A 6,599-nucleotide genomic window follows, 5' to 3' on the forward strand; every position below is an offset into this window, starting at 1 on the left:
ACTGAAGAAGTACTTGGTAATGAAAAATTAACTCAGTGTGAGTTTATCTCCAACTGAAGATCCCTTCTTTAATGAAGGATAATGGATTTTCCAGAAGGAAGATGTTGAACATTCAGTAAAAGCTCAGAATGCAAACATTGAAGAAATACTTGGTTATGAAAAATTAACTCAGTGTGAGTTTATCTCCAACTGAAGATCCAGAAAAAACCTCAGAGACTATCTCCACAGAGCCTCATTTTACAGCTATTTTACAGAAGAGAGCTTTGAAACCCGAAACAATAAATGAATATCTGAGGGTGTCTTGGTTATGTTTTTTTTCATCTTCAGTTAAAATTCTAATATAGTTCAACTCATAGGTCATTCTGATACAGCCCAACTCATTGGATTCTAATAGCATCCAATCTCATGATTACATTAGATCATATAATTAAAGACTAGTTCATAGCAGCAAAGCAAAGGTCAAAAAATATCACATACTATTATAATTATAACTCCTGAGGATCTGGTCTTCTTTTACAAACCCTTTTAAATCAGTATTAGAATCAGAAATATTTTTGAAATATGGACTTTAATTCAATTTATGATCAGGGGGAACAGTTGAAAGAATTAAAGGCTCATGGTTTTACTCTACACTTCCAGGCATAAGGACATCTTCAATTTCCTAGAACCTCTTCTTTGTGCTGATGTCTTATTTTCTCCAACCACAACTCAGCAGGAGGTAAGGATGTATATGCACTGGAGCTAGGAATGAGTTAAGAGTTTGAACCTCATTAGAAATTAATTATTTTTAAAAAGTGATTTTGTATACCTAACACCATGGCACCCTAGCCTCTGTAGTGCAACTATGATTAAATTATATTCTCATAAAGTTGATTACTTTTAATTAGTAGTATTTTAGGCTGGACTGACATATTGGCTACCAGGGAATTCAAAGAATATCTTTGCTTGTTTTAAAATCGTCTTTTAAGGAAGGTTGCTAGAGGAACAGCTTTTGTGAGGGGCCTAGGCAATTTCAAGCACCATCTGCTTTACAGGAAAGGCAATGCAAAGAGAAGGAAAAGCTGTACGTGTATATGTGTGTATTCTGAGATGGAGGGGTTTGAACAAAGACCTTCTCAAAAAATAAATCTTCCTATGATCTGATAAGAAATATTTGGAATCTAACATTTCCATTGTAGAAAGTTTAGGAATGAATATTTAATAGCCTCATCAGGGAAGGCTAAACTGATTTTTTTTTAAACTATTTTTGGTTTCAAATTTCTTTCTTCAAATTTTAAAGATGAGAAAATACTTTATATAATGTTCAGTGAGGGAACATGATTATCATACATAATGATCTTAACTATGTTTTGCAATATATTTTAAAAAAAAAACTTGAAAGAAACATACCAAAACGTCCAAAATAACTAATTTTGCAAGTAAGGATTAAGGTTGATTTTTTTAGACCTCTAAATTTTTTTTGGCATGTTCTACACTGAATTTATATTGATTACATACATATATTTTTAAACTCCTTCAGTATCTATCATTCTACAAATCTAATTTTTCTTTTTCAGTCTTGGACCCTGGTTTTCTTTGTTCTGTTTCCTTGCTCAGGTCTCTGCTGCATTCGCTCTCCCACAGCTCACCACCTGTCTTCTGTCCTTCTTAGGTAATTAATCTATCAGGCCCCATGCTAACTTTTGCCTCCCAGAGAGGTAAGAAACTCTGCTTTTACATCAAGCGGTTTTCTATTCCTTTGAACTCCGAAATATGACCATTCAGCTCAGCCAATTGTGAGCTTCCCCATTTTGTGCTCTATCACAGGAACTGAGAGAGTTCTGTCGTTAACTCTTTGCGTCTTGAATAAATGACTTAATTGAAACTGGGATTGCCAATTCTGCTTCTCTTTGCCTCAATGGAAAGTGAAATAAAGATATTCTCTTTGCAGTCATTCCATTTCTAGAATCCAGTTATTTAAGGTATTAATGGGCAAAATGAAATAGCCAAATCACACTGGTAATGGCTTTATTTGCAAAGAGTAAGGAAGGGAGAAGGGGAGAGAGAGCTCTCCCAGAGACATTCTTACAGGGAGATTCTGATCTCCTCGAGAACAGATAGAGTGTTTCTGTTTCTTCAGAGACCAGTATAGTTCCAGTCACACAAGCTCAATGAATACTTACTAATGAATAAATTAAGAAAAATTTATTTAAAATTCTAAAATGACTTCAAGAAAAATGCTGCTTTAGTGACCTGAGCAGTTGTCTTCCTTATGCAAAACCAAGAGAAATTATATTAAAACATTTACATATTTTACATATATTTATATTTAATCTATTAACTATTTTCTTGGTTCTAGTCGCTATCCATGGTTTATTAAAGGTATAAACGAGCTCTTCAAAAAACTGAGTGCTGTGATAAATGGAAGGGTGGAGTACAATGTAACAGTTGCTTCCCCAAAGCCTAGGGTTCCTGGGCACATGGGACAGGGTAACAACAGGTTAGTTCTGCTGACAGCCAGGTGAGACGCTCAGAGAAGCATTCAGAAGTGACGTTCGTAATGGATATAAGTGAGTAAGAGAAAGCACTGGAGGAAAATCAGCTGCTTCTACCTAATCTGAATCTAGCCTGAGGTGGTCTTGTTACACAGTATTTTGAAGAGAACTATTTGAACAAAACAGTTTAAGAAGACAACATTTAAAAAAGGCAGATGTGTAGAACAAAGGAGGTAATGACAGAATAAACATTTTATATTTTACATCTCTGCTGAAAACCTTGCCATTATTTCAAGTTCTCTATAGAATGGAGTCCATGTTTATGGTTCTGTCATTCAAGGAGCTCCATGATCTGCTCTCAGCACTTTCTAATCTTGTTTCTAAGACTCTCTTACACTCAGTTTTGGTCCTACAATGGTTTTCTTCCTCATAAGCCTCTCTGCTTTAGCCGCTAATGTTTTCTGCACTTGGGATGCTCCTTCTAAAACTCCTATCCTAGTCATGTTTTCCCAACCCCTACTCATCCTTTAAGGTCCCAGAGCAAAGCCAATTCTAAAATGAAGACTTCCTTTTTCCACATCCACCCACCATGAAGCCAGTTATTTTTTTTTTAATGATTTTATTTATTTATTTATTTGACAGAGATCACAAGTAGGCAGAGAGGCAGGCAGAGAGAGAGGGGGAAGCAGGCTCCCCGCTGAGCAGAGAGCCCGATGTGGGGCTCGATCCCAGGACCCTGAGATCATGACCTGAGCCGAAGGCAGAGGCTTTAACCCACTGAGCCACCCAGGCGCCCCTATGAAGCCAATTAGATGTGAATTTAATCTCCTATAATTCCTATAGAATATGACTAACATCATTTCATGGCATTTTTTTTATCATGTTTGTATTATGCATTAGATATACACTCCTTTGAAAGTTAGCACAAAGATTTCTTCTGTTTGTCAAAAAAGTCTAATAATAAGACATTCAAATATAAGTCCAGTGTATTAATTACCTTTCAAAATTTACATGCATAACTGTGGTTTTATATTGTTCTGTGATTTTATTTATTCTAGGTAGACAATTTCATAAAGATTGGTCCTGTTGTTTTGAAAATCTAGGACTGTAATAATTGTTGGTTTATTTTCTACATCTGTTCATCTTCATAAGCTCTTAAACTGATACTCTGGTCATATTGACTACTCTACCACATTTGGTGAACTTCCATGCTCTTGAGCCAACTTTTCCGTAAACACTCAGCTGGAGTTCTAGGTGTGAAGGTAGTAGTTGTCTATGGCTAGCATCTACTCTGACAGCTTGATGCTTCTATGGACTGGTATAGGTCTGTGCTGTGTCAGTTGTTGGGGTTATTTGCCAGTTGGAGTGGAAATAAAGTAGCTTCTGCAGTTACCTATTTTCTTTTCAGAGAAAATAAGTATGTGGTCCCTGGGAAGCTGGACTGACTGGTTGTGAATACACTGTGCTCTCTGTTTGAATATAACAAGTCCAGGGGGAGTAAAGAATGTGTCTACTGGCTTGACATTTTTCCAAAGACATTAAAAATGTAATATTGGGAAATCCTTTAGAGATACCTGGGTGGGTCAGTCGGTTAAGTGTCTGCCTTCGGCTCAGGTCATGATCCCAGGGTCCTGGGATTGAGTCTCACATTGGCTCCTTGCTCAGAAGGGAGCCTGCTTCCCACTCTCTCTCTGTCTGCTGCTCGCCCTGTTCGTACTCTCTCTCTCACTGGCAAATAAATAAATAAAATCTAAAAAAAAAAAAAGAAATCCTTTAAAAAGATAGTGTGCATGAATATTTATTTCCTGATATGTTGTTTATTCATAACAAATTGCAAAAGAATATTTCAGTATGAGATCCGTTTTTGCAAAAAAAATATGCATAGATAGATCTATGGTAGTAAAATTAAAACATATCAAAGTCTACAAAAAGAAGATACGAGTGAAGTAATTTTTTCTTTCATTTTGCTTACTGATATTTTAACCTTATTTTCCATTTATTCCTAGAATGACATTATGTTCTGGGTTGCTTTTTGTTTCAGTGTAATTATTAATAGCTCAGACTTTAAAATGTATCCTGTTTTGGACAGTAAGTCAAGCAGTCACTTTAACCACCAAATACATATTACTTACATTAGAAGAATAAGTGTAAAGAAATAAAAAATGATAAAAAGGTATTTAAAAATAATCTGGGTAGAAAATGTTGTTATGCCATTTTAATCCAATAGTAGCAGAGATTTAAAATTGAAAAGGAAAATCAGCACTTGACCATGGAGGTCCTCTTTTCAACCCGGCAGAGAAATGTGGAAGGGATGGCACTACTTTGGGAGTCTAGAGCTTATAGACTGATCCTGGTGTATAAAGTAGCATGCTCTCTAGCAGCGTGCAAATCACCTTGCCTTCTTGGTTCAAGATGTCCTATCTGTAAGAAGGCTGATGGATTAGATGCTTCCTAACTTCTCTTCTACCCCTCATATTCTAGGATTCTTGTCAATTGGAAGATAATTTCTGCTCTGACTTCAGAAATACAATCCTTTTGGCTGGTTTGACCAGGACTAGTCCTCTTTCCTTTCTGAAGGAAAATAGTGGAAATGGTACAGAAAATCTACAAATATAAACTCTGTGGCAATGTGAGCTTGAGTGGGGTCAGAAATTAAACACTAATATGATGAACAGACTGTTTGCCAAAATAAAAGTTATAGGATGGAAAGATTATTGAAGTATTTAATGTGACACCATTGAATTTACTTAAAAAACAAATACTGGCAACTTGAAAACAAATCAATAATCAATGTGTCATTTATAGCCTTTGTATTCATTAAATTAAATCTAAGTAATTTATGTTAGCATCACTGAGTAGATGATCACATAATGTTACCTTGAAGAATATACAGTAAATCATACTTTATATCAAATAAAGTTCTTCTTCCTCCCTTCTTATAATTTCTATAATTCCTATAATTAATAAGGGAAAGCTACATATATTTTCAGTACATTTAACAAATATATACTGGAATCTATTTGCCAAATTCAGCCAGGATATATATTTTTACTCTTTGCAAGCTTTATACTAGAAGAGGAGTGCATCTTTGTAATTTCTTTAAGAATAGACAGCAAATGGTTATATAATCTCTAAATGTTTGAAGCTCTAAGTATTCCATGTTTGTGGTGTTTTATTGTAAAACTGTGGTTAAACATTAAAATAAAAAAACTATAGCATCATATTTTATACAATAAAAACAATAATTTTCTTACAGTCCCTTGCAGGAAATTTTGGACGTTAACTCTAGTGACTATATTTTCCAATCTTCAAATTAGGTTTTGTCACCTAGGAATCAGTAAAATATTGACTAAGGAAAACCAAAAAGAGACTGATCACACTCTTTAATCTGCAATGCTGGAAGCTAGAATAGCTTCTTCAGGATGATGATATAAATGACTTCATCCCAGAATCACATACCTCTACACAAGACATAATTATTCTCAAGTCTTGGAAGAAATTTGAAGATTTGCAATAATTTGAGGAATATATAATTACATAGTCTGTTTGATTAACCACTTACGGGTTGTACTTAAAAAAAAAATTAACTTAGAAAAAAGACCTCAAGATAAAAGATGAGTAAAATATAATAGTATCAGATCTTGATTTACCTAATTAAATTCAAATGGACAATAATACACTCTCCAGAGATACTTAATATAAGAACTATAAAAAGCATCAAAAAGAAAACACCAAAAAATCCTAATTATTAATTTCAGTAAATCCAGGTAGTTAGAAGTGGGAGAAGTAAGAATGTTACTGAAGTCTAAGGAGGGGAGAATTAGAAAAGAAAAGTGGAAGACGAAAATAGTCTTAAGATCTTCTTTTATTGGGGAAGGGATCAACAAAAGGCAAAGGAGAAGCATGCATGTTAATAGAAAAAATAATTTGGTTTAACTCATTTAATTATGAGAACAAGGGGAAAAAGTTATATTTAATGAATAGGGAAAGAATGATGAATTGTCCAAGGAGAAAACAAATGAAATATATTACACCTTGATCAAACCAGGAAAAATAAAGAAAAGGAAAATGTGGACTCAACAATCAACATAAATTATAGGTTCAAAGAAAATGGAATGAAAAAAA

Source organism: Martes martes (assembly GCF_963455335.1).
Source record: "Martes martes genome assembly, chromosome: 10".
Taxonomy (NCBI): Eukaryota; Metazoa; Chordata; class Mammalia; order Carnivora; family Mustelidae; genus Martes; species Martes martes.